We start from the raw sequence: 27864 nt of genomic DNA, 5'->3' as shown, positions 1-27864 counted from the left end.
ATTTTTTCGATGAATGATAACTGCAGAAAAAGCAATATTTTGAGTAGACTATAGTGATATTTAAATTAACCTTTTTATTAGAGCTGGTCAAAAAAACAGTTCCTACAGTCTGCCTGACCAGTCCTATTCAAGAAACTGGGAGCATGAGGTTTCCTAGTGGAAAATTTTGGATGAACACAAAAAAAATTTTCATTGGGAAATGCTGCCATGGGGACTCATGTGTGCCACGTGCTCCCAGTTTCTTGTATAGGCCTGACATCCTGGTCAGACAGACTGCATCTCTCTTGACACACCACAGTCCCCACCCCCTTTTTAGACATGAGAGGCAGTGCATTATGGGAGTCACTGTCCATACGGCACTATCAGAGAAGTAGTCTGGCTGGGAAGGCTGGCCCACAGAAAAGAAGGGTAACATTAACATTCCAAATTAGAAATGTTGGAAAGAAAGGAAGCATTGTGGCACAACAAGAAAAAATAAAATTCTCCTCAGAAAACAAGTTTTATGCAAATTTTTATTTAGCCAAAAAAACCAATGTTCAATCAAAAATATGAAAAATTTGACCAGCTCTAATTTTGATATACTAAAAAATTTACTGACAGAAAAGCTGCCTGAAATAGTTGGGCATTTCTTGCTTTATATCCCTCATGAACTGCACCAATTGCCAAGACCCCTACAAAATGGGACTACAACAGATCTCACCCCTCCCTCGGAGGAGTCCTGTGACTAGACTCTGCATCAATACATCAACAAAGGGGGAAGTCTCCTGCTTTGTACCACTTGCACATAGCAGGCATGGACAGGAAGGCAGTGGTTCTACAGAGGGAGGGCACGGTTTCCCCCTCTGTGTAGGCCCACCTATATACAAGGTAAGTCAAAATGTGACATGTAGGCAGTGGGCTGAGTAGTGACGTGCAGGTTGCACCAGCACATGGCCTGGCAATTGTTGAGGGGGAACGGTTATGTTGACACCCGTAAATATTATTCCAACGGCAATTAGGATGATAGTTGGTAGAATGGTTTATATTTGTCTATATACCATACACTGAAATGTAAGTACCGCGTTTATACTCCAATTGATTTCTTTTATAATTATATGATAAAAATGAGAAAGTGAGCAATTATTCAGTAATGGTGTGCTGTGATACTTGTGTATTTTTATGTCTGATTTTTGTAGTAGTAGCAAGTAGTTTTTAAGTGAGGTGAAACTTGGGGTATGCAAGACAAATCAGACTCCTGAAAGTAGTCTGGAAAGTTTGAGAGCCACTGGTGTAGACTGTCCACCTATGGTGGAGATGACCCATTGCGCTGGGACCAGGGCAATCCATGGAGCTGTCTCCTATCCCATACCCACCAGTAGAAATTATGGAGAAACTTTATGCAGGCCACACACCTATTGGTAAGGCTCCTTACACCTTTTCCCACCCTCTGTGCACTGACATGAGTTCTAGCTACAGTCTGCCACTTGATGAGTCTCTGCATTCCTTCATGCCAGTCTGCAAATATGAATTTGTATGTGTGTGTTAAACATGAGGAACATACATAAGAACAAAGGAATTGGCTTTTAAATATATTGGCTCTTAGAGAAACAAAATGGCTCTATCAATAGTTTGAACAGTATTATTGATACAAATCAGAACTGCACCAGTTCTACAAGAAATGACTGCCCAGTTAACTCACTGCTCCATCTACACAAACAACCTTTGGAAACAGCACAGCTTTTAGAAATATTAGTGCCAATTTCTCTTGATATTGCTTTCCACTTTAGAAGTTAATACTGTGCTGACGTGAATTCAGAAATGAGTAGGATGTCATCTCAGCTTGCTATAAAAGCGAGGTGAATGGTTTATATTGCTCCACAGACACATTATTCAAAGGCTTTGCAACCTATAAACAGGGGATGTTACTGCTGGTAGCTATTTTGTGACATCTTGGTGAAAGGAAATAACCCTTAGATCATCTAAGAAACACTTGGAATACATTAAAAAGAATGTGTGCATATGAAATATGCAGTAGAGGTAAAAGTATGCAAAAAATATCCTCATACATAATCAAATAATGTCTTGGGCCTATAAACAGGCTTGAACTGCCTAGAGTCTGGGATTTTAAATTGCTGGAAATGGTGGGGTGGTGAAAGCAGGTAGTAGTTTTAAAATGGCTCTCAAGTTAAACATTCTAAAATCCCTCCTATTTCCTTTATGTTGTTATGAATTATTCATCTGGACTGAGCAGCATGCAAACAACAATAAAACTACATCTGTATTTTTGTGACAACTGTTGACAAACGACAGCTGCTCTAAAGACAGAAAATATTTGCTTTGTATTGCCGTGCTGTACACCTTTCTCCTCTTCACAAGAAGCATTTCAGTCAATTTCGCATTCTTTCTAAGCATCTAAGATTTGGAGTGCATCATTGCTCACATGTAGATATGATGACCCATTGTGCTGGGACCAGGGCAATCCATGGAACTGTCTCCTATCCCATACTACAGTTTTATCTTAAACTAAATGGTCAAACTGACCACTTAGGATTTTCACAGCCAATGAACTTCACATTATAGCTTATTATACAAACAATTATGTGGTTGCAAACCTCTGGTACACCAAGAAGCTAGAATAAACGGACATGGATGCCATTGGCTCAGAGCCAGCTCATTAAAAGCAATGGTGTGAATAATATAACTATGTTACAGATTCAGCTCTTTGAAAAGCATTAGCCACCTAACAGTGCACCAAAGCAACATAATAAACATGGGGATCTTATGGCTGCACATTACTGCAACACATGTTGAAAAATTAATATTAATCAAACTCACTGAAACACCTACTAAAATATCTGTATTCTTTTGGTGTGCATGCTAAAATATTCTAAAGCACAGAGGAAAACTTATCACACATCAGTTGAAAACCCCTGGATTCAAGTGGATTTTTAGCCAACTTTTCAAGGGTAAAGCAGAATACAGAGTATGAAGAGAGATGCTAGTGTGATTTAAAGGATTTTTAGGAGGTAGAAAGACTACCTGGGAAATGTGTTGCAAGCCATGGTACATATTTAGTTTAAATTAGTACCAGAGATTAAAATCACCTTCTAGTCCATAAAACTTCTTTTCCTTGTAATTTAAACCCATATTTCTTTTAGTTAGGTTCAGCCATGCATATCTTTAGTGATATTAAAATACTTAATATTTGTCTAGCATAGCGTCCAAAAATACATTGGGTAAATTAATAACAGAAAGTGCAGTTTGCAACAACTTTGAAAGTGTCTCATGCCTTCCAGTGGTGAATGCTAGTAAGTTTTATTTTTTAAAAAAATTAAATTGTTTAAATTAGCATAATAAAATAAAAGACCAGCTAGCAGGGGGAACAGAAGCTCTGACAGCCTCAGGAGGTGAAAAAGGATCATTTAGAATTTGTTTCCTCCTCCTACCAGCCTAATTTGAGGATGCTGCTCTCTAGTTCCCCATAAGGGTTGAAGGGAAGAATTATGGGGCTTCTGACCAGTTGCCTGGTATATTTTGCATTTACCGTACTTGAAAGGAAGTCCACAGAGTGTCCAGAGATATATCAACTAGAGTTCCCCCTTGTACCACACTCATGTAATATGTTAACTGTGCTATGTAACTGCAGATATGTGAAAGAGAGCACAAGTGTTAGAATTCATGGGTGTTACTCCATGGGGAAAGTAAGCCACATTGATCCAAAAGTAAGTGCTGCCTAGCTGGATAGTCAGGGCCAAGCTGGATGGGAGAAAGCGGGGATTCTTTCTGCAATGTCGTTTTAGTTTTGGGGAAAGAGGATCCCAAGATAATGTGTTTTTATCACACAAGGATGATATACTTTCCAGTCTATTAGCATCCAGGGAGGATGTTAAACAACATCTGCTAAGAATTTTTTTTTTTAAAATCAGCAGATCCAGATAATTTGCACACAGGGGTCCTAAAAGAACCAGCTGAAGACATCTCTGGCCTGCAGATGTCCATTTTTAATAAATTTTGGACTATCAGGGAAACTTCAGAAGACTGGAAGAATGCTAATGTTGTGCTAATATTCAAAAAGGGAAAATGGGATGACCTGGGTAAGTATTAGGCCAATTACCCTGTGTGACAAAGTTCCTCCTCTACCTTGGTGGGTCTTGCGCTTATTGGTGGATTTGCTTGCCTCCGAGATTCATGGCAGCCCTCAGTTTGGCAGTTTTCGTGAACCCACAGTCCAGGTCAACTCCTCCTCTGTCTGACCAGGAGTTGGAGGTTTGGGGGGAACCCGGGCCCGCCCTCTACTCCGGGTTCCAGCCCAGGGCCCTGTGGAATGCAGCTATCTAGAGTGTCTCCTGGAACAGCTGTGCAACAGCTACAACTTCCTGGGCTACTTCCCCGTGGCCTCCTCCCAACACCTTCTTTATCCTCACCATAGGACCTTTCTCCTGGTGTCTGATAATGCTTGTACTCCTCAGTCCTCCAACAGTGCACATTCTCACTCTCAGCTCCTAGTGCCTCTTGCTCCCAGCTCCTCACACACACACCACAAACTGAAGTGAGCTACTTTTTAAACCCAGGTGCCCTGATTAGCCTGCCTGTCTTAATTGATTCTGGCAGCTTCTTCATTGGCTGCAGGTGTTCCAATCAGCCTGTCTGCCTTAATTGTTTCCAGAAAGTTCCTGATTGTTTTGGAACCTTCCCTGTTATCGTACCCAGGGAAAAGGGACCTACTTAACCTGGGGCTAATATATCTGCCTTCTATCACTGTCCTGTAGCCAGAGGTTTGTCCTGGCAGAAGTCACAAGAATCAGAGACCTCCTGGACTATGACCGGGGAGACAGGCTGGATCCCCTGACGCTTGCTTAGCGCATGGGGCTCTCCAGACCTTGTACTCCCCAGTGTGTACTTCAGGAGGTGAGGGCTTCTTTGCTGCCTGCTGCTCGGGTTCACCTCGACTGGGTCCTGCACGAGGGTGCACCCCGCCCACCCTCCACCCCAGGCCCGCCGGACCTTTTCATCGGGCCCCTGCCCCGTGGACCCAAGCAACCCCATCACCCCTTCACTGTGAGCTGGCTGCACGAGATGCAGCTGGTCTGTTTCCAAACCGCGCCAAGGAAACATCTATACATGCTCGTGCTCCACACCCTTTACGACCTCACCCTCGTGTCCCGTCCCGATACAAAATGGTAGGACCTCCTGCCTCCTTTGGAGGGTGAGGAGCCCTCGTGGGCCAGCCTATACTCCACCATGGTCCCAAGGACCGCCGGGGATCAATTGGCGGCTCCTTCACAGAGCTGTGAGCACGGGCTTGTTCTTGGCGCGGTTCACCTCTATCCCAGACACCTGTCCCTTTTGCGGCGTGAAGGAAACCCTGACACACATATATCTGGAGTGTGCCAGGCTGCAGCCCCTATTCCGGCTCCTCACCAATATTTTATTACATTTTTCATTGCACTTCTCCCCTCACCTTCTTATTTATGCACTCCCTATCTGTGGCCTCACAAAGCCACGGGATCTCCTGGTCAACCTCCTCCTGGCCCTAGCTAAAATGGCCATCTATAAAACCAGAGTGAGGAGGTTGGCTGATGGAGTCTCCTGTGACTGTGGAGCCTATTTCCACTCCTTGGTCTGTTCACGTATCCAGGCAGAGTTCCTCTGGGCAGCGTCTACTGACTCCCTTGACGCCTTTGAGGAGCAGTGGGCGCTGTCCGGGGTTCTCTGCTCAGTGTCCCCATCCGATTCCCTTCGTTTAACCTTTTAACCACACTCCTGTCCCTGTTATTTCATAAAGTTGTCCCCGTATTTATTTGGTGTCCAGGTCCTGTGGATCCCCCTCTTAGGCTGGGGTGGAATCCTTTAGCAGTGGGCGGTCTTTACCCACCCAATTCCCAGATCCCAATAGGATCACTCTCCTGTAGCCACCTGGCCTGACCCTGTCACACCTGACATCAATCCCAGGTAAAATCATGGAAAGGCTGATATGGGATTCAATTAATGAAAAATGAAAGGATATGAATATAATTAATGCCAGTCAAGATGATTTTATGGAAAATAGGTTTTTGTAGAAAATGGATTGCACTCTCTGATGAGATTACAAGTTTGGTTGATGAACGTAACTACCTAGATGTAATAGGCTTATGCTTTTATAATGTTTTTGATTTAGTACCAATGACATTCCAATTTTAAAAATGAGCACTATTCAGTTTCAAAAAGTACACATTGAACGGATTAAGAACTGGGTAACTGACAGATGTCAAAAAGTGATTTTCAGTAGGGAATCATAGAATCATAGAATATCAGGGTTGGAAGGGACCTCAGGAGGTCATCTAGTCCAACCCCCTGCTCAAAAGCAGGACCCATCCCCAATTAAATCATCCCAGCCAGGGCTTTGTCAAGCCTGACCTTAAAAACTTCTAAGGAAGGAGATTCCACCACCTCCCTAGGCAACGCATTCCAGTGTTTCACCACCCTCCTAGTGAAAAAGTTTTTCCTAATATCCAACCTAAACCTCCCCCACTGCAACTTGAGACCATTACTCCTTGTCCTGTCCTCTTCCACCACTGAGAATAGTCTAGAACCATCCTCTCTGGACCCACCTCTAAGGTAGTTGAAAGCAGCTATCAAATCCCCCCTCATTCTTCTCTTCCGCAGACTAAACAATCCCAGTTTCCTCAGCCTCTCCTCATAAGTCATGTGTTCCAGACCCCTAATCATTTTTGTTGCCCTTCTCTGGACTCTTTCCAATTTATCCACATCCTTCTTGTAGTGTGGGGCCCAAAACTGGACACAGTACTCCAGATGAGGCCTCACCAATGTCGAATAGAGGGGGACGATCACATCCCTCGATCTGCTGGCTATGCCCCTACTTATACATCCCAAAATGCCATTGGCCTTCTTGGCAACAAGGGCACACTGCTGACTCATATCCAGCTTCTCGTCCACTGTCACCCCTAGGTCCTTTTCCAAAGAACTGCTGCCGAGCCATTCGGTCCCTAGTCTGTAGCTGTGCATTGGGTTCTTCCGTCCTAAGTGCAGGACCCTGCACTTATCCTTATTGAACCTCATCAGATTTCTTTTGGCCCAATTCTCCAATTTGTCTAGGTCCCTCTGTATCCTATCCCTGCCCTCCAGCATATCTACCACTCCTCCCAGTTTAGTATCATCCGCAAATATGCTGAGAGTGCAATCCACACCATCCTCCAGATCATTTATGAAGATATTGAACAAAACCTGCCCCAGGACCGACCCCTGGGGCACTCCACTTGACACCGGCTGCCAACTAGACATGGAGCCATTGATCACTACCCATTGAGCCCGACAATCTAGCCAACTTTCTACCCACCTTATAGTGCATTCATCCAGCCCGTACTTCTTTAACTTGCTGACAAGAATACTGTGGGAGACAGTGTCAAAAGCTTTGCTAAAGTCAAGATACAATACATCCACTGCTTTCCCTTCATCCACAGAACCAGTAATCTCATCATAGAAGGCGATTAGATTAGTCAGGCATGACCTTCCCTTGGTGAATCCATGCTAACTGTTCCTGATCACTTTCCTCTCATGTAAGTGCTTCAGGATTGATTCTTTGAGGACCTGCTCCATGATTTTTCCGGGGACTGAGGTGAGGCTGACTGGGTGAGGTGAGGTGAGGATCCTCCTTCTTCCCTTTTTTAAAGATGGGCACTACATTAGCCTTTTTCCAGACATCCGGAACTTCCCCCGTTCGCCATGAGTTTTCAAAGACAATGGCCAATGGCTCTGCAATCACAGCCGCCAATTCCTTTAGCACTCTCGGATGCAACGCATCCGGCCCCATGGACTTGTGCATGTCCAGCTTTTCTAAATAGTCCCTAACCACCTCTTTCTCCACAGAGGGCTGGCCATCTACTCCCCATGCTGTGATGCCCAGTGCAGCAGTCTGGGAGCTGACCTTGTTAGTGAAGACAGAGGCAAAAAAAGCATTGAGTACATTAGCTTTTTCCACATCCTCTGTCACTAGGTTGCCTCCCTCATTCAGTAAGGGGCCCACACTTTCCTTGGCTTTCTTCTTGTTGCCAACATACCTGAAGAAACCCTTCTTGTTACTCTTAACATCTCTTGCTAGCTGCAGCTCCAGGTGCGATTTGGCCCTCCTGATTTCATTCCTACATGCCCGAGCAATATTTTTATACTCTTCCCTGGTCATATGTCCAACCTTCCACTTCTTGTAAGCTTCTTTTTTATGTTTAAGATCTGCTAGGATTTCACCGTTAAGCCAAGCTGGTCGCCTGCCATATTTACTATTCTTTCGACGCATCGGGATGGTTTGTCCCTGTATCCTCAACAGGGATTCCTTGAAATACAGCTAGCTCTCCTGGACTCCTTTCCCCTTCATGTTAGTCCCCCAGGAGATCCTACCCATCCGTTCCCTGAGGGAGTCGAAGTCTGCTTTCCTGAAGTCCAGGGTCAGTATCCTGCTGCTTGCCTTTCTTCCCTGCGTCAGGATCCTGAACTCAACCAACTCATGGTCACTGCCTCCCAGATTCCCATCCACTTTTGCTTCCCCCACTAATTCTTCTCGGTTTGTGAGCAGCAGGTCAAGAAAAGCTCCCACCCTAGTTGGCTCCTCTAGCACTTGCACCAGGAAATTGTCCCCTACATTTTCCAAAAACTTCCTGGATTGTCTATGCATCGCTGTATTGCTCTCCCAGCAGATATCAGGAAAATTAAAGTCACCCATGAGAACCAGGGCATGCGATCTAGTAGCTTCTGCGAGTTGCCGGAAGAAGCCTCATCCACCTGGTCCGGTGGTCTATAGCAGACTCCCACCACTACATCACTCTTGTTGCTCACACTTCTAAACTTAATCCAGAGACACTCAGGTTTTTCTGCAGTTTCGTACCGGAGCTCTGAGCAGTCATACTGCTCCCTTACATACAGTGCTACTCCCCCACTTTTTCTGCCCTGCCTGTCCTTCCTGAACAGTTTATAACCATCCATGATAGTACTCCAGTCATGTGAGTTATCCTACCAAGTCTCTGTTTTATTAAAATAAAAATTGGTTGTGTTCCCATGATACCATGATCTGCTTGCAAAAGGGGAAGAAAAATGTTTATTAGAGGTGAACAGAGCTTCTTGATTTTAGTTTCCCTTACATTTTTGGCTAAATATGTTTTTTTTATTTTGGGGGTGGAGGTGGGGAACCCAGTCAAACATTTTATTTATTTAAAAAGAAACCCAACAGAAGTTTTAATTAAAGATACTCAAATATGTTCACCTCAACAGAAGTCTTAAGATGTTAACCTCAAGCACCTGTCCATGCATTTTTATATTAATTCATACATAAAGTAAATACACTTAGTTTTCCTCTGAAAATAGCAATTAGCTGTTGGGCTTCCATTTTCCTTTAAAACTAAATTTAAGGGCTATGCAGTTAGAGCTCTGTATATTAGAGTTATCCTGTTATAAATCACTCATGAGTATAAATGTGTTCACAATGAATGACAGACAAGTGTACTTGGGAAGTTGAATGCAACTTAATTGCTAAAAAAGCTGTCGTCACTAAACTTCTCTTGAGTGCTCCTAAACTATAAAGCTCATTTATATAGAGAGCTCTCCCAAACCCAGTTTTCATTTAATCATCTTTGGATTGGACTTTATTTACTTTCTAGCTTAGTTAATGAAGGGAAAGAGTTCCCAAGTCCAGTTGAAGGGCACAATTGTGCACCAACAACCTGTGTTAGTCATTGTATCTCTCCAGAGTAGCACTACTTATCTGTCACAGAGGAGCCACAGCGAACAGCATTTTAGAGCTACAGCTCCCATTTTAGTTTTCCCTTTTAACAAAATATTCAGTCTGACAAGTTTCAACATTCATGTAGGATACTAACATTCAGTACTAAACCAACACTAGTACCAAAAATATGTCCTCACTGTTTAATGGCCGTTTGAATGCCATTCCAGTTTCAGAATTGGAAATGAGTTTGGAAAAAGTCACTCTATTAAGATTCTCACAGAGGTCTGGCACACATGCTTTGGGAACATAGTAGTTGCCTACATTCTGGAATGAGTTTCTACAATTGGCCAATTTCAGTGTTACTTTGACATAACCTCATATCTTCCATTCCATCTTGAGCAATCAGTTTATTATATTCAGAATGCAAGTTACTATAGTAAAACAATCTCCCACTAGCATCTTGGAACAAAATGTCTAGCATATAGGGTCAATATCAGTTTGAACAGGCTACATTTGAAATAATTGCTTTTGCATGATCCAATGAACTGTAGTTACTTATAAGACACCCTTCCCCTTATCCTCCCTCGTTCCCATTGCTATAATATCTGAATGCCAGAGCACCTGTATGACTAAACACTTTCCAAAACTGCATGTCAAGTAGTTCTCACTCAGTGGAAACTATGAAGTCATATTATTGACGAAGCGTTGGTCGTTATTCACGTGTCTTACACGTACAGCCTGCATAAAGATCAGCTGTTAATTAACTTGTATATTGTGTACAAAAAACACTGCAAGATGCCAAGGGTAAAGCTAATTTTTTATCTTTCAGTCCAATATTTAGAGCCATCAAAATAGTGTCACACTGGTGTAATATTTAAAGTTGTTGTAACATTGAATCAGTTATGTTTCATAAACATCTTATATTTCTGTTGTTTACGATCAGTTACTGAAAGTTTTTCAATTTTTTAGATGGTTTAATTTCCAGAGGGTAATCTGTTTTGGTTTCCTTTGTGAAGTCTATAGTATATTCCCCAAGGTTGAGATGAATGTTTTATGATTGCTATGGAAAGTTCTATGTAGATCTAATTATTTTTTCAAAGTGAACTTTGAAACTTCAGGGGGAGGCAGAGCTCAGTGGTTTCAGCATTAGCCTGCTAAACCCAGGGTCGTGAGTTCAATCCTTGAGGGGGCTGTTTAGGGATCTGGGCCAAAAATTGGGGATTGGTCCTGCTTTAAGCAGGGGGTTGGACTTGATGACCTCCTGAGGTCCCTTCCAACCCTGGTATTCTATGAACTCCCATTTGGGGAAAGGTACATATTACTAATGTAAATGGCAGTATTACTGTATACCTACTGTATCATTTGCCTTCAACTTAATGTAATATTTCATGAAGTGGTTTTGATTTTTTTAAATTTTGACTGCAGTTTTCAAAATGATGTGCATATGTCAGTAATTTCTCCATTCTTTTCAAGAGACAATATTTATTTTATTTCTTCAAAATGATAACAGATATATCAGGTGTGGGTGACATTTGGTACACATGTCATAATTCACTGGTCTTCCATTCTTATATGTCCACACCAAAAAAGACTTTGAAACCAAACCAGTGGTGATGGACTTGGTTGCTGGGTTTGGCTTCAAATATTCTCATTTGTGATCTTGTCCTGCCATTTAATATGACCATTGGATGGAGACTGAAAATCAAAAATGTCAATCTTCATTTTTCTCAGCACTCATGTTTTACCTCCATTCTACAGAGTTGGTATAGGTATGGATCTATATATATAGGTATGGATCAGCAGCTTTGTATCAAGCTTAATGTCATGACATCCCCACAGAGACTGCTGAAGGACTTAGCACATTATGCTGCCATGTTTCATCTAAGTATCCACAGCTTTTGACTGTTTCCAGTACTGTCTGACAGTTGACAAGTATTTGTTAGCTACCACCTTCTTGATGTCCCAATCTGGACAGGTTAATATTGAGTTGGTTGTAATCTGGAGTTGGAGGTTGCTTGACATTAATGGCCAAGAACTTAGTTTTATCCAAATTAATACCTGCTCAATGTGCGCTGCTTCTTGCCTGACCAGATCTGCCATTGGCTGCACTGATTTAGCAAAGCGAGCCAACAGTAGTCATACACGTATTAGAGATCCTGAGTAGAATGGTATTCCACTCAGCACCGCTGACAGCTGCATCCTCAAGCTTATCAACCAGTTAAATATGTATATTAAACAATGGTGACAGACACAGCCTTACCGAACTCTCATGGAGATAGGAAAACATGCCCAGGATCTGACACTAATTCAAACTGGTTTTTGTTCTCCTGTCAATGACACTATCTTCTCAGGGAGGCCCAGTCACATCATGAGATCCCACGAACTTGCTCACTGAACTCTCTAGTCTAGCCAGCTAAAGAATACAGCTGAACACAAAGGTGCAAGTGCTAAATTCAACTGAACACACTGTGGCCCCAATGGGATCACTAGAAATGACTATGGTGGACTTGACAGGCCTCGTGATCATTAGTTGCTAGTCCTGTGTGGTTACAGGGGAAGAGGAGGGCAAAAAAGAGTAGTGTGTTGAAGAGCTTTCCTTTCTTGTACCACTGCCCATGGGCCAGTCACAATGAAGCTAAGAAACAGAGCCACCACTCATGAAGAGCTACTGCTAGTGCTAGCCTTTCTTCTACTCTTCTCTATCATCCAGCAGAACTGGCCGGGAGCAAGGGAACACACTGCTGCTCTTTGTCTTGTCATGAGAGCTGCATTTCTGCAAAATCTGCTACCATCACTAGTTCAAGCCGAATCAGTGTCACAGGAACATTAAAGTTTTGACTCTTCTTCCTCCTATTAGATAATAAAATAATTTGAGATATTCCTCACCCCAATTATGGGCCCAGTGGGCAGTGTTGGTACTAATGTTAGAAACACTATAGCAGGGCCATCAGTAGAATTTAGCAGTGCGTGCTCTGACTGACCTTTAGGCTTAGATCCTGCTGTTTCAATGTCTCCAACTCTTTATTAAGGGGTGATTTGAGATGCTCAACAGTTTTTCCTTTTCTTTCAGCTGAATGATAGATCTCCCTAATCCTCCTCCTTTCACTGGTTTTTGTTTGTTTTTTAACGCCTAGCTTTGGTTCCACCTTAGAGTTTCAGGGACAAAACTCTGCTGTAACTCAATTACACTTTATCTAAAACCACATCCACATTAGACAGTTTTACCAGTAGCCTGTCTGCAGGCGCACAGCTGCATGTATTGTAATTTTGCTAGAAGACTTTGGGTCCCAATCTTTCCCAGAAATACAGAGAAGTGTGCAAGTATTACCTGCAGTGAAAGATCCACAAAAAAACAGCCTCATATTGTGTACCATCATCCCCTGTAAGTAGCACAGTAAGCTTTATGCACAAGCAATACCTAAGAGGCTTTATAGACCAGTATCTTGTGCTTATAAGTCAGTGAAAAAGCCCTGTAGCCATCATAGAAAGCACCAACACACCAGAGTTGAAAGGTGTGATAACTTCTGGTAAATAGTTCAGTGTAACAGAACTTTTATGGAAACAAAGTTGTCAGAATCCTCCATGGAGGATGAATATCAAAATATCAAGTGAGAGTAAAATAATGAAAGTCGCTAGATGCCATTAATGTTCAGACCAGAGACAGAAGGGCTCAAGAGTCAATGACGACACAGCAAGAGCCAGTTTCCAGTGACTGAAACCAAGAGCCCACACTTTTTATTTGTCATGCAGCCCCTGTCCTCTAGGCTGCACTGTGTGTTTGCCTGGCATTTCCATTGGAAGCACTCATCAAGTTGGAGCACCAAATGCCCACATTTAAAGCTGCCTCTCTCAGGTTTAATTCACATCTTTTTGCCTGTGGTACATTTATGTTATGGTTGACTTATATGCTACTCTTGATCTTGTGTTCAAGTCCACTCTCTGCTACTTTTCAGTGGCCGAGACCCAGTGTTGAATGGGCACTATAAATTAACGCTGTTAATGCTTCTGCCCTAGAGGAGCAGAGGGGTGGGCTTTCTTTCATACCATTTCTTACATTTTGTATGGAAGATGTGTTGATCACATGCTTCTCCACTACTGCATCTCATACACAAGGTGGCATGGTGAAGTTCCTTGATTTTTAACATCTGGCTTCAGGCAGCCAATTCTGATTTACAAACACACACATACACACACACACACACTCTTCTTCTTCACCCCCCACCCCCAAAAAGCATATACATGAGCACTCTCAACAGGATAAAAAGACTTCCCATTGAATTCACAGTTCAGAATAAATGTCATGCTTCTCACATCATGCTCTTCACCTCAGTTTTCTAGCCAAGTAGTAGTATTCAGGTCTGAAAACACTTAACCTTCTCTAATGGTGTGAGAAAGTGACAAACACTCCACTGGGGAAGGGCAGGTAATTTTGAAAATTTTACCCTTAATCTAATCTAGGAACTTAAGTTCAATTTTCCAAATGCCTTCAGCCACTTAGGCATCTAAGTGAATTCATTTTGTTAAAAGTAAGCAAGTATGTTCTTTGAACAGCTCTTCATTTACTTATTAGCCTGAATATAAATTGTTTACAGTCATGTCATGTGATACCTATTACATTGGCATGAATTAACATTTAAAAACTGTTTACTTTTGAGCATGTTTTTAAACAACCTGTTTTCCTACCAGTGCAACACTTCTAGAAATATATGTGTCTGTCCTTAAAAAGCATAATCATCACTTAAAGCCCCTGCATAGGAAACTGATTTGCTAGATTAACATAGAATATATAAATTGTGTGTTTTCATTTTATTTTTCTGTCCTTCCTGAGAATTCCTACACTTTTGTACTGATGACCTTAATCTAGGACAATTGTAAAAAGAAAAGGAGTACTTGTGGCACCTTAGAGACTAACCAATTTATTTGAGCATGAGCTTTCGTGAGCTACAGCTCACTTCATCGGATGCATGAAGTGAGCTGTAGCTCACGAAAGCTCATGCTCAAATAAATTGGTTAGTCTCTAAGGTGCCACAAGTACTCCTTTTCTTTTTGCGAATACAGACTAACACGGCTGTTACTCTGAAACTAGGACAATTGTGAGGAACATATCAAAAGAGATGATCATTTTCTTGGTGAGCAATCATTTCAAGAAACAAGACACTTACATTTGCTATTTCAGGACACAGTTCCACTAAAAGGGCATTAAAGAAATTAATATGGTCAAAGGTCCAAAATCAACCTTCACCTTTCAAATATTGTGTTGACATATGCAACTTAAAATATGAACACTACAAGAATAAGGGTTTAGAAAGCATGTAAGGAGACAAAAGCTGCAACATGGATATTCGTTTTAGGAAAAAACATTTGATTAGTAAAATAACTATGGGTACATTTATACTAGTGACTATACATATGTCCATGAGCCTGATTGAGCCATAAGCCCCTTATTGTCCACATCATAACCCCAGAACCATATGTCTGAAAGCCAAGTAGAGGAGTGAGGAAGCTAGCATACCTGTATGGGTAAGTACATGCTTCATGCAAAGTGCAGTGTGGATGAGGGTAAAGGGTATGTACCAGATCTCGCATTGTGGTAGTCATCCACCCTCATTGCCACAATGAAATGAGCCCTTTCTGCCTGACCCTTACTCAAGCTAATAAAGGTCCCTGTCCCCCCATTTTCACAGATAGTAGCAACCTGTGCTCACCATATCAGAACAGTTTTCCACTGCATTTTTTACCGATCAGTACAGGTGTCAATGGTTCAAAGTCTGAGAGCAGCCGTTTGGCCTGCCAAACACATGCAGATGCTGATCAATGTGTGCTCAGAGTACAATGTCCTCCATGCCTTCTCCCAGAGCGGCAGGAACATTCACCTGTACTGGGAAATTTCAGGAAGGCTGGAGCAAGTGAACTGTCACCGTGCCTTAGTGTGTGACAGCAGAGAATATCAACTTCAGGATAAACTGCTGAGAAATAGGGCAGACTTACCCCCAAACAGGTGGTTATTCCATCATAAGATATACAAAGCCAGTAACAAAAGTAAACTTTTCTCACCACACTGGTTAGCAAGAAGTCAAAAGTGCAGTGTCCTTAGGCATTCCAGTCCTTGCTTCATCACCCAGACACTGGACTCTATGACGAGTGGTCACTGAAAACCAATTTAATCACATATAGGGTCCTCTAATCCCAAGAGATCAGCCACATAGCCAGTATATATAACTCAGTTCTTACCCAATAATTATGCTGTTGCCAATAATTTAGTATCTACTATCTAAAGGTTTATTTAGAAGAGAAAAAGAGGAGAGAATTAAAATGGTCAAAAAATCATACATATTGGATCAGGTTTGTAGCAGTTAAGTGTTTGTGAGAGTTAAGTGTTTAATGGGTCATCAGCTTGAAAGGTCCATTCACAATGTGCTGGCTAGACTGGAAGTATCTACCTTGTGGTGTTACCCCAGAAGCAAACACATTTGAAATACTGGTACATAGTCAATAGTCATCAATTTAGATACAAAGATGATAATGCATACAAACAAGATGATCATATTTGATAGATTGTAACTTTTCCATTGATACCTTACATGACATATGCTGTACAAGATTTGTTGGAATTACCTCACAGTGAAAATATTAATGATATAAGTGGTCATGTTTCAATCATACAGTATCACATGGGCATTTACCATGTCCAGCCGAGTGCCAAAAATCAACAGTCACTCCAGTATTGTTTTACACTCCTTCTATGGGGAGCTGGACCAAGCACTGTCAAAGGCTCCCAGTACAGGACCCGAAGTGGCTCATGATCCTCTCCTCAACTCTGCCAGATTCATTGTCTGATGGGAGGAAAAGGGCCTCTTTGCCCAGGCAGCAGGGACTATGGAGGGTGCCCAGGAAGACTCAGAAGATGAGGAGCATGTGATTCTGCCCCTCTAACCAAAGAAGCTGGTTCACAAAGCTCCCCCAATGAACACAAGGGGGACCCCAGGTCACAGAATAAACCAGTGTGGATAGTATAATACATTCAGTTAATGTAACTTCCCAACACTTATGTTAATACTGTGCCTAATATATGTTTCAGAGTAGCAGCTGTGTTAGTGTGTATCTGCAAAAAGAAAAGGAGTACTTGTGGTACCTTAGAGACTAACAAATTTATTTGAGCATAAGCTTTCGTGAGCTACAGCTCACTTCATCGGATGCATTCAGTGGAAAATACAGTGGGGAGATTTTATATACACAGAGAACATGAAACAATCGGTGTTACCATACACACTATAACTAGAATGATCAGGAAAGGTGAGCTATTACCAGCAGAAGAGCGGGGGTTAATATAGAAAATATGCGATGGCTAACAACTACGGTAACAAATGGTAACAAGCTGAAGTACTAAGCTGCAAAAGGAGAAGGTATACAGATGCTATTTACAAGCAAACAACTTACTCTCTGGCTTTTAAAGAAGACCTATTTTTCCTGTGGAAAAGGATGGATGGGCTTAAAATAAGAAAAGGTGCTGACTTACAGAGACAACGAAGACAAATGGCAAAGTAGATATGCACAGAAGAAATTGGGGATATTAAAGATTTAGGTTTGTGCTGTGTAAGTTGCAAGAAAAGTGGAAACAGCAAAAAAAATATAAGGCAATGGATATCAGAAAGGAAAAGATAAAGTGACTAGGAAGAGAAAAGAAATGTTGAAGAGGCAGCAAAACTAATGATTAGTAAGCATGGCACAGCAAGTGAAAAATGACTTCAAAAATCCATTCTTATTTCAAATATGGACAGAATCATGTAGCCTAACAAGTCATGCTATAGTGGGTGAATGAATTGGTGAATAGAACACATTCCCAAATTGCTTAATAGAACTAACCCTGAAATTGAAAGCATGGGGGTTGAGTGACTGTAAATGATAACAGAATCATCCAATAGATTTCAGATTAAAAGTACACCTTTTATACCAAAGAGGGTTAAAGGACACTAGAGTGGGTAGAATAATTGCAGGGATGCTATATACAATACTGAACTGGAAACAGTCCACTGCCTTTAAGTGTGTATGCTGTAGCTATGTTCCTTAAATAAAGTAAGGGAGGCAATTTGAAGAATTACCTTTGCTGGAGTTGGGCTGAATTGCCTTAGATGAGATGTTACTCAAAGTTTGTGCTTCCTTTCTTTACCTAGGTTGTTTATTTCTACACATAAAAATAAATTTAAGAGGCTTCACACCTGAAAGTGTTCTTCAATCTATAAAGTGTGTTAAGATGCCAAAGAATACACATGCAGGTAATGTTAATAGGGCAACTCCTGAAAGTCTTACTCAGTTCTTCTTTACTCAGACGTCCCACTGAAATCACAGGGGAATATGGATGAGCCACATGCTCTGCTGCACTGTGTTGTACGGCAGCCAGAGCCGGCTCTAGGCACCTGCCAGGGGCGGCAAATCAGGAGGGGCGGCACTTCGGCCGTTCTTGGGATGGCACTTTCCTCAGCGGCAGCTTTTTCATTTTCCCTTCCTCCTCGGCAGCACTTTGGTTTATTTTTTCTTCTTCGGCAGCCGCTTTTTTTGTTTGTTTTTTTTTTGTTTTTTTTTTTGCTTTGCTGCTTGGGGCAGCAAAAAAGGTAGAACCGGCCCTGACGGCAGCACAACGCTTCTCTCTCTCAATTGTGTGCAAAAGCACCTTCGGGAAGAATTATACAGTTTACCTCCTTAATCCACCAGGTTGATTGTTAATCCACCAGTAAGTTGTGGTAGGGCTTGGGTGTAGTGTGATGGCAGAATACTATCCTCAACTAAGTGCCTTTTCAGCAGGTTCAGCTGTAACAGTGGCAAACGTTTCTGGGCAGGGAGTCCTGTTTAAAACTGTTAGAGAGACATTATAGGCCCCAGTTAAACTGAAAAGATGGAAAATTTGGAGGTTAGTATCCCTAATATGGAAACTACGCAACTCTACTCCAAACTATTTATTGACATACATGTAAGTTATATGGAACATTGTGTCTGGGTGCAGTGTCTTTTACAAGCATGCTGGGGATCCACTTGGCTCTTACCATTAGTGTAGAAAAGCCCTCGCAGGTGAAGTGCTAGTAGGCGAGCACACTGCTTAACAATTGTTTCCATGAACATTTGGGTTAGTAAAATGATATAATGACAGTTCACAGAAAGCAAACGTAGTCACATTATTTTTTTAAAAAAATTCTATGTTTGCACTAAGTGTAATTTAATACATACGGAGCGGCAACCAAAGTCTGTATTCTCGCTACCACTTTCTTTCAGATGTTTGCTAGAGGTGAGGTGATTGCATGGGACAACATGTTATTTTCAGTTGTATTTATTTAGTTTTATTCATGTATAGTATCTTACTGTGGAATAGCCTCTCAGGAAGAGCAGGAACCCTATGACTTCAGGTGCTTGAAATTCGACTAGATGAAGTGACTGTAATGTCACTTATCAGAGGGGAAGCCATGTTAGTCTGGATCTGTGAAAGTGGCAGAGAGTCCAGTGGCACCTTATAGACTAACAGATGTATTGGAGCATAAGCTTTTGTAGGTGAATACCCACTTCGTCAGATGCATATAGTGGAAATTTCCAGAGGCAGGTATAAATATGCAAGCAAGAATCAGGCTAGGGATAACCAGGTTAGTCCAATCAGGGAGGATGAGGCCCTCTTCTAGCAGTTGAGGTGTGAACACCAAGGGAGAAGAAACTAAAAGGTGCTATTATGGATAGTCTTACAATTTCTGTTTAACTGGATGTGTAAGGATTCAGATCTTGGACAAATGCTAGTTAGAACCAGTTTTACTGGCAATCTGCTCACTGGCTAAAAGGAACTTCTCTACCATGTTCAACACTGGAATAATCTCTTTAGGTAGAGAAGCTGCCTACTGGTTAAACCCAAAACAAGCAAAACATTATGTGGCCTCAAAAACATTACAGCAATTAATAATATTTTTTTGGAAATTCTCAGAACTTGTCTATACAAATATATATTTCATGGCAAGATGGGGTGTAAATCTATCCTATGCTAGTCTGCACTCTAAAGTACAACCTGTATCTCTATATAGCTAGCTCTATCTACCAGAGTCATTCCATGAAATCAGAGTAGTTTAGTGTATGTGACATTCCAGTTCATTTCCTTGAAGGAGTTATGACATTGCAGATTCTGGATATGACATCACTATTATGATTTAAGCAGGAAAAGCAAGCTCGTTTGAAAGTGATTTTATATGCTTATTCCTGCTCACCTATGTATACACACAACCACAATCAGCATAATAATGAAAATCAGATGCTGTTGTGAACTGCTGGAAGCTAGTTTAGTACAAGTTTTACTGCATGCAAAAGGCTACTGAAGCTGTGTTAATAAGGGCTGGGATTTTCTAAGGATATGTCTACATTGCAACTGAGAATGAGCATCCCAAGTCCAGGCAGACAGACTTGTTACCTCAGATCAACCTAGTGCGCTAAAAATAGCAGTGTGGACATTGTGGCTCCAGCAAAAACTTGGGCTATGCATCTGTGCTCAGACTCAGGGGGCCTGAGCTGCCACCTAAGCCACAGGCTGACTACCTGGACTGCAGTGTAGACATTCCCTAAGGGGTCTGAAGGTGTCAGCTGCTCAAAGCCAATCTGCTCTGACAACACAATATCACAGAATAAGCTGCTTTGGCTTTCGAGAATTGCCAAACTACTTTTTTATAATAGTGAAACCGAACCAAAAATGTTTACTAAATGGGTGAAAGCTCCGGGATGTGTGGTGGCCATCTTTGCCAAGGACAAGAAGGTTTAACAGAAAGCTTGAGGCAGTCATCTTTGTGAGCAGTGCACAGACAGACAGAAGTCAAAGAAACTTCTCATAGAAGATTTTTCATGAAGAATATGGAACCAAGCTCAAAGTAAGCAGCAGTGAGGAGGCTACATAGCTTTAAAAATCATGTGAAATAAAGCAATAGAACTAAAAAAATAGTGTGGTGTTTACTTTGCCTGAACTCCCAGCACTTAACATCTAGGAGAACAGAGCTCAGCAATGGCAGGAGTGGACGCAGATTCACAATCTTTTGGATTCACTTGGTATTTTAAGACCAAATGGACAAGTTGCATTGTGCTATGCTACATGGTTCAGGAAGGAAGGGACATTTATTTAACATCCATCGCAATACCTGGAAGAGCTATAGATCCTCTTTGAAAGAAACACAGATGTGATCACTCAGAGCACTGTGAGGTGGGGGCTGCATGAGACTGTGGTATATGAAACATTGCTTTCAAAGCTAACGTCACAAGAACTAGGCAAGACATTGACTAATTTCACATCAGACCATGTGTTACAGTTCTCAAATACTGGTTTGCCAATCCAAATGGGCAGGAACAAGATTCAGAATTGAAATACGTTATTAACTAGTCAACTAAACTTCAGAGAAAGGCTCTCAGTGAGGGCGTTTGTATTGCCCAAGCTCTTGGATGCTGAACAGGTTGTAGCAACGACAAAGTCCCTTTGCATAGAAGTTAAGAACAAACTGCATTTAACTGGTTCACATCAGCATTTTAGCAGCCCAAGTAAAATTGTGTCTCAAAACACTTGAAGAAAGGCCAATGGATCACACTCCTGTCTAGGAAAATATTCTTCAGGCCCAGCAGCTGGAAAGGAGTTTAGTGAATTTGGGCAGAAAAGCCACTTTAATGAACATGCTTTTCTGCCAGGATACAATTTACAACAGGAAAAGAGTATTCCCTATTCTGGAGAAGGCCAGCATACAACAAAAACATGCAAGAATATCAAATTAGGCAGTTGCTATAAAGGATACCAATATTGACAGGAAGGAAGCTGGAAACACTTGCTAAGCCTGAGTTCCTTGCTTTCCTGCCACGTTGTCTCTGAAGAGGTTGACTAGAACAATGGCTCTCAACCTTTCCAGATTACTGTACCTCTTTCAGGAGTCTGATTTGTCCTGTGTACCCCAAGTTTCACCTCATTTAAAAACTACTTGCTTAAAAAAATCAGACATAAAAATACAGAAGTGTCATAGCACACTATTACTGAAAAATTGCTTACTTTCTCATTTTTACCATATCATTATAAAATAAATTGATTGGAATATAAATATTGTACTTACATTTCAGTGTATAGTATATAGAGCAGTATAAACAAGTCATTGTCTGTGTGAAATTTTAGTTTGTACTGACTTCACTAGTGCTTTTTTATGTAGCCTGTTGTAAAACTAAGCAAATATCTAGGTGAGTTCATGTACCCCCTGGAAGACCTCTGTATATCCCCTGGTTGAGAACCAATGAACTAGAAGATCAGATGCCTACAGCTTATATGGAGCTCCAAGGGAGCAGGTATAAGCAACTGGGGTGGGCTCAGGTGGTCAGACAAGAACTCCCAGAGCTAGACGCAGTGACTGGCTCCACCCTCCCCAGGTGGCATGGGGAGACATGGGACCTAGCAATTAGATTCATAGATTATCAGTATTGGAAGGGACTTCAGGAGGTCATCTAGTCCACCCCCCCGCTCAAAGCAGGACCAATCTCCCATTTTTGTCCCAGATCCCTAAATGGCCCCCTCAAAGATTGAACTCACAACCCTGGGTTTAGCAGGCCAATGCTCAAACCACTTAGACATGTGACCAAATAGGGATTTACTGGGCCAGGTTTTAATAATGGCTACTGAAGACTGTCTGCAGGGCTGTAACTCAGTTAATGCTTAATAAGGACCAACTTAGAGTAGTGTAAGTTTGTTAGTCCTCGGTGGGTTTACAAGGTTGTGTCTCTTTAAAAAGGCACCATATTGTGGTAAGCAAAGAATACCAGCACGGCTATAAAGCTCGGTATTTTTTGCACTAAACTAACACATTGTAGTTGTAGCTCTGTTAATTAAGCCATATGAAGTCTGTACCTGCATATGCCTAGCTTTCCTTTCTATTAGGCAGTGCAATCGCAATGATCAGAAATGTAAATAAAGAGTAAGATGACGGCTTTGTGGTTTCGGGGACACACAACATTTTTAACACTGCTGTAACTGTGGCAGGGGTTCTTTATGTCAAATAAATGTATTAAATCATCCTGAAAGTTGATAAGTCTGAGAAGGGGGAAAAAAAACAAAGCAAAAAAAGACAGTTTTTCAAATAGCTTTCATAATTCCTACAACATCAAACTCAGTTATCTGTTCAACAGAACTGATGCAAGCTAAGTATTCTCTCTGGGGACAAAAGATGACCTACACATGCTTGCAGAAATATTAGAGACATTACAATTTTGTGATAGGAAAAATTGAAACCAGCTGCTTGTGCAGTGACCACTGGGAAAAGGATAGCGTTCATACTGTCTACGTATTTTGCAGCAGAATCTCATTAACAAGCAATACATGTTCCTGTGCCTCTGAGTTCAACAATAAACATGAGCCAACATGTGACAAATCACAAGGGGTCAGAGAATGACTTTGGGACAGCTGAAGCAATTCCATGGTGCTACTTCAGGACAGTATTTTTACAATTGGTTACTAAGCACTTCAAAGAAAGACAGCTATAGTTTTAAAAGTAACACTGAGCATATTAATTGATTCTACACTAGTTCCTGCATATTTTCTAGTGTTTTCATTTCCAATCTACCAATCAAACAAATAACAGAAAATTAAAGAGACGCAAGAGAGGGAAAGTATTTAACTCTTGGGAAGAGCCATATAGTAAACTGCTTGCGCCCAATACATTGATGATGGAAGGCATTAGTACATTTTAACTTTTCAACTGTGGTGCTATTCAAACAGAACAAGACATTGGTGGCACAAAAAAAGGAAAAGCTATGATAAATTGCATGTGTTTGTGTGGGCCAGGGAAGGATAGAGACTAGGAAGAAGTGGAAGGAGTCAGTCTGCTCTCTGAGGGAACACAGACACAGGACTTGGGCACAGATTTAGCACCAGGTGGTTAGAGGCAGTTGACAAAACATCGGCAGTGGACTCCGTGGCAGAGTTGAGGCAGGAGGCCGTGACAGTGAGATTTGTGGGGAGGAGCAGCAGCAGAGTGTCCACCCTCCCTCCAAATGCATACATTATGGGTTTTTTGCTTAACAGGATGCCCAATGCCCTCACAACCCAGAAGATTAATGTCTGTCCCTAGGTTAATACACATTGGTACCAAAAAGTGTATGAACAGACTCCTGAGTTACAATTTCTAATTATACAGATTTCATAGCAAATGAAGAAAAAATAAGTATGGACTTCAGCAAGATGCTTATTTTTGAAAAGTTAGAGCAGGCTGAGAAGATGAAATTGATAAACCCTTAATAAATTGTGGAAATCGTTGCCTTTTGTCATCCAGCTCTTTAGTAGTCTCCTGTTCTCATGAGGCTTTCTGCACACCGGGCTAGCTATTGTTTTCAAAAGCCAAACTGGCATATGCAGGCAGGTTCGAAGTGAGGCCTCAAAAAAGCACAGATGCTGAATGCCCACATGCCGCACTTACTCTGGGAAGGAGCATCAGAATGCTAACCCAACTCACTGCCTCCTTCGTCTGTGCCTCTATCTCTTTTCTTCCTTTCTCCAACACTCACTGGTCTCCCCTTTAACAGTATCATGAGATATCTAATGGTCACAAGAGATCAGGATCTCTGTTTTATATCCCGTCCACCTCTGACAGCATGCTGTCCTTCATAACATGCCGGGGCATTAGCTCAGCACACAGAGTTGTGTGTATCACCCACTTGGGCACCTGGACAATACTGGTCTTTCAATGTCTCCGACCATAATACTGAACCTGCTGAATTCTGTTTGTGAAAATTGACAGGATCACAAGCAGAAGATAAACTTTTGAGACCATTGTTTAAAGTGTTTCCTTCTGTTCTAATCAGTGCCTAAGGCTTTGTCTACACTACCGCAGTAAGTTGACCTAAGTTATGCAACTCCAGCTATGTAAATAATGTAGTTGGAGTCGACATACGCAGTGTCCACACCATACTGGGTCAATGGGAGATACTCTCCCGACTTATCTTACTCTTATCATTCTGGGTGGAGTACCAGGGTCGACTGGAGAGCACTCTGCCATCAGTGTAGCGGGTCTTCGCTAGACCCATTAAATCAATCCCTGGTGCATCGATCACCGGAGCATCGAGCTGGTAGACATCGCCTAAGGTAAGAGTTTTAGGCTTTCTGGTGGGAATAAAACCTCCATAAACAGTGTTGGCTGTATCAACCATCCAGCATCCTCATGGTTTTATTTCTCTGGTTGCTAATAAAAAGGAATGAGATGAAGTAGGATTCTTTGGTGCTTTAATTTTTTGTTGAAGTACTCTGGAACTTCTAAAAGATAGATTTCAAATGGGTGGATTTTATTTTTAAGTAGACCCATACATAATTGCACAGCCTCGCCTAATTCATGTTATCTGCTCCAGTTATTTATAAGCCCCTAATTGCTATGAACCAATGTGGGCTTGATCCCAAAATACTTAATATCTATAGTGCAGACTTGTCAGTCATACTACAATGGAATTAATACACATTTGTTTCTGGCAAGTCAATTTTTCACTTCATTTCACCCAGATAACAAAGTTATGCCACACAGAAACACATGGAAGTACTGGTGACTGGTGGATGAGTTGCTTGTAATAAGTAATAAGTTGTGTGCAGCAACCAAACAGAGATTTTTTTGTCTGCATTAGGCTATTTCTACACTCTCACTTTTGTCAGTAAAATTTGGTCAGTCAGGGAGGAAAAAACCACATAACATAACAAGTTACACAGACAGATGTGCTGGTGTGGCCAGTGCTACATCGGCGGGAGACACTGCTTGTTGGGGCTGGCTTAATTATGCCACAGGGAGAGTTCTCTCCTGTTGGCACAGAGATGCTATATGGGAGACCTTACAGTGGCGCAGCTCCATTCCTACAGCTGTACAGCTGTAAGCTCTCTGTTGTAGACATAGCCCTAGGATCTTTCCCCCCTTTGGGGAGGAGGCTGTTGATCATGCAGTCCAGATGTCAAGCCAATAATCTGACCCAGACAGAGCACATAGGGCAGTGGTGGGAAACCTGTGGCCTGTGGGCCACATGCAGCCCATCAAGGCAATCTGATTGCATGCTGCGAGAGATTTTGCTGACATTGACCATCCACAGGAATGGCCCCCCACAGCTCCCAGTGGCCCCTGTTTGCCATTGTCAGCCAATGGGAGCTGCAGGAAGTGGCGGCCAGCATGTCCCTGAGGCCACTGCTTCCTGGAGCTCCCATTGGCTGGGAACGGCAAACTGCGGCCACTGGGAACTCCGGGGGGCCGTGTCTGCGGATGGTCAACGTCAGCAGAATCTCTCACAGCACACAATCAGATTACCCTGATGGGCCACACATGGCCTGCAGGCCGCAGGTTGCCCACCACTGATATAGGGGGTGTCCAGCCTTTAGCCCTCAAAGGCAACTCTTAAGAAATTGTACTTGACTATGAATTTAAAATGGCTTCGAGTCATACCATGCAATTTTTAAAACAGTTTTTAAAATACAGGAAAGCAGGGAGGACACTGCTTGCCGCAGCTGCCTCCCAGCAGTGCACTCATTTTTGGTTTCCACTTTTCTTGGATCACCTGAATTGTACAAAAAGTCATGAACAGGCCAGACTGATTACCTCCAAGTATCATGTGTGGCTTCATGACCTTTCTGGGGGGTGGGGAAAGAACTGTGGTTCTTATTCTGAAAATGGTCAATACTACTGGACTACATCCTTAATTTTCCCTTTGGGATTCAAGTTGCCTATAATGGTTTTCATGTCTGCAGACCACTTTTATTGTGTGGCTGGAACCAACTTTCAGGGATTAACTCCATGCAGTTTCTCTGAAGTCCTCTTTTCATTTGGCTACTAAGTTACTCCTTGTTTTTTGGTTTGTACAATGTTAAAATTCGGATACTACTCCAAGTCATATCAAACAGCAGATAGCACCATTCTGAGCCTCTGCAACAGTATCAATGGGGAAAAAGTCTCTTAAAACAATGGGGAATACATTTAACATCATGACATTTCTAATAACTGGTTGTTGCAGACCCTTCCCACTGAGCACTGTTGGCAACCACTTTGGTGGTAATACTTCCAGTAGCTTTACTCTTATTTTCCCTAAGTATTGGACAGAAGCTATTGTCATTGCTTGTCTTCAATTTCTTCATGGCCTATCCCAATCCTACTTATCTCTCATTCGCTATCAAGATGTCGACTCTTGCTTCTAATCAGGCCATGGTGCCAGCCTCCTTTACTCCATTGTTACATTTTCAAACAAGCACTTTCATGCTTTCTCCTTCATGCTGCTCCTCACACTTAGGAGAAGTTAGGAAGCTCACCAGCCTGTAATTGCTGGGCTTGACTCTGGAACTCTCTTTAAAAATCAGTGTTACATTAGGTACCTTCCAGTCATCTGGGACAGAACCTGAGCAAAGTGATAGGTTATATACCACAGTTAGTAGTTCTGCAATGTTATTAATGCCCATTTGTAAGGCACTGTGTATATTCATGGAACTCGTAATAATGGATCAAAACCTGTAGCTATGGGAGTGTCGTCTGAGTAAGGAGTGTGTTGTTTGGTGGGGGATCAAAACCTGTAGCTATGGGAGTGTCGTCTGAGTAAGGAGTGTGTTGTTTGGTGGGGGAATGAGGGGGACCTAAGGATTTGCTGCAATATTAATAATTGAGAGACCACAGCTATATTAATAGCTAAGGCAGCAAACTGCACATAAGCATTACCCTTCTGGTAACAAAGGGTTCCCGCCATATGCAAAAGCTATATAAGGCAGGGAGTGACATCATCTGTGGTTCTTCACTCCCACAAGACAACTCCTGTAAACACCTAAGGAACAAGGACTGAACTGGGGGAAGTGCTGGACCCAGGCTAAAGGGATTTCTAGCCGGTGTATGAAACACCTGGGGATTCCAAGCTGTAAAGCAAGTGCAGGTTGCCCCTTTAGGATCTCCAATCTGCTTGTATCATTTCTCAGGGTGAGAATCTGCTCATTCATATCCAAGCTATTTAATATATTAAGCTTAGTTTGTGTTTTTGTTTATTTGCTAGGTGATCTGCTTTAATCGGTTTGCTATCCCTTATAATCACTTAAAATCTATCTTTTGTTGTTAATAAACCTGTTTTTGTTTTAATCTAACCCAGTGACCTTTGACTGGAGTGCTTGGGGAAAATCTCTCTTGGTTACCACAAGCGTGCATTGTTCTCTT

The sequence above is a fragment of the Lepidochelys kempii genome, chromosome 2 (assembly GCF_965140285.1).
Source record: "Lepidochelys kempii isolate rLepKem1 chromosome 2, rLepKem1.hap1, whole genome shotgun sequence".
NCBI lineage: Eukaryota > Metazoa > Chordata > Testudines > Cheloniidae > Lepidochelys > Lepidochelys kempii.
The sequence above is the reverse complement of the archived record's forward strand: the minus strand, read 5'-3'. Positions refer to the sequence as shown.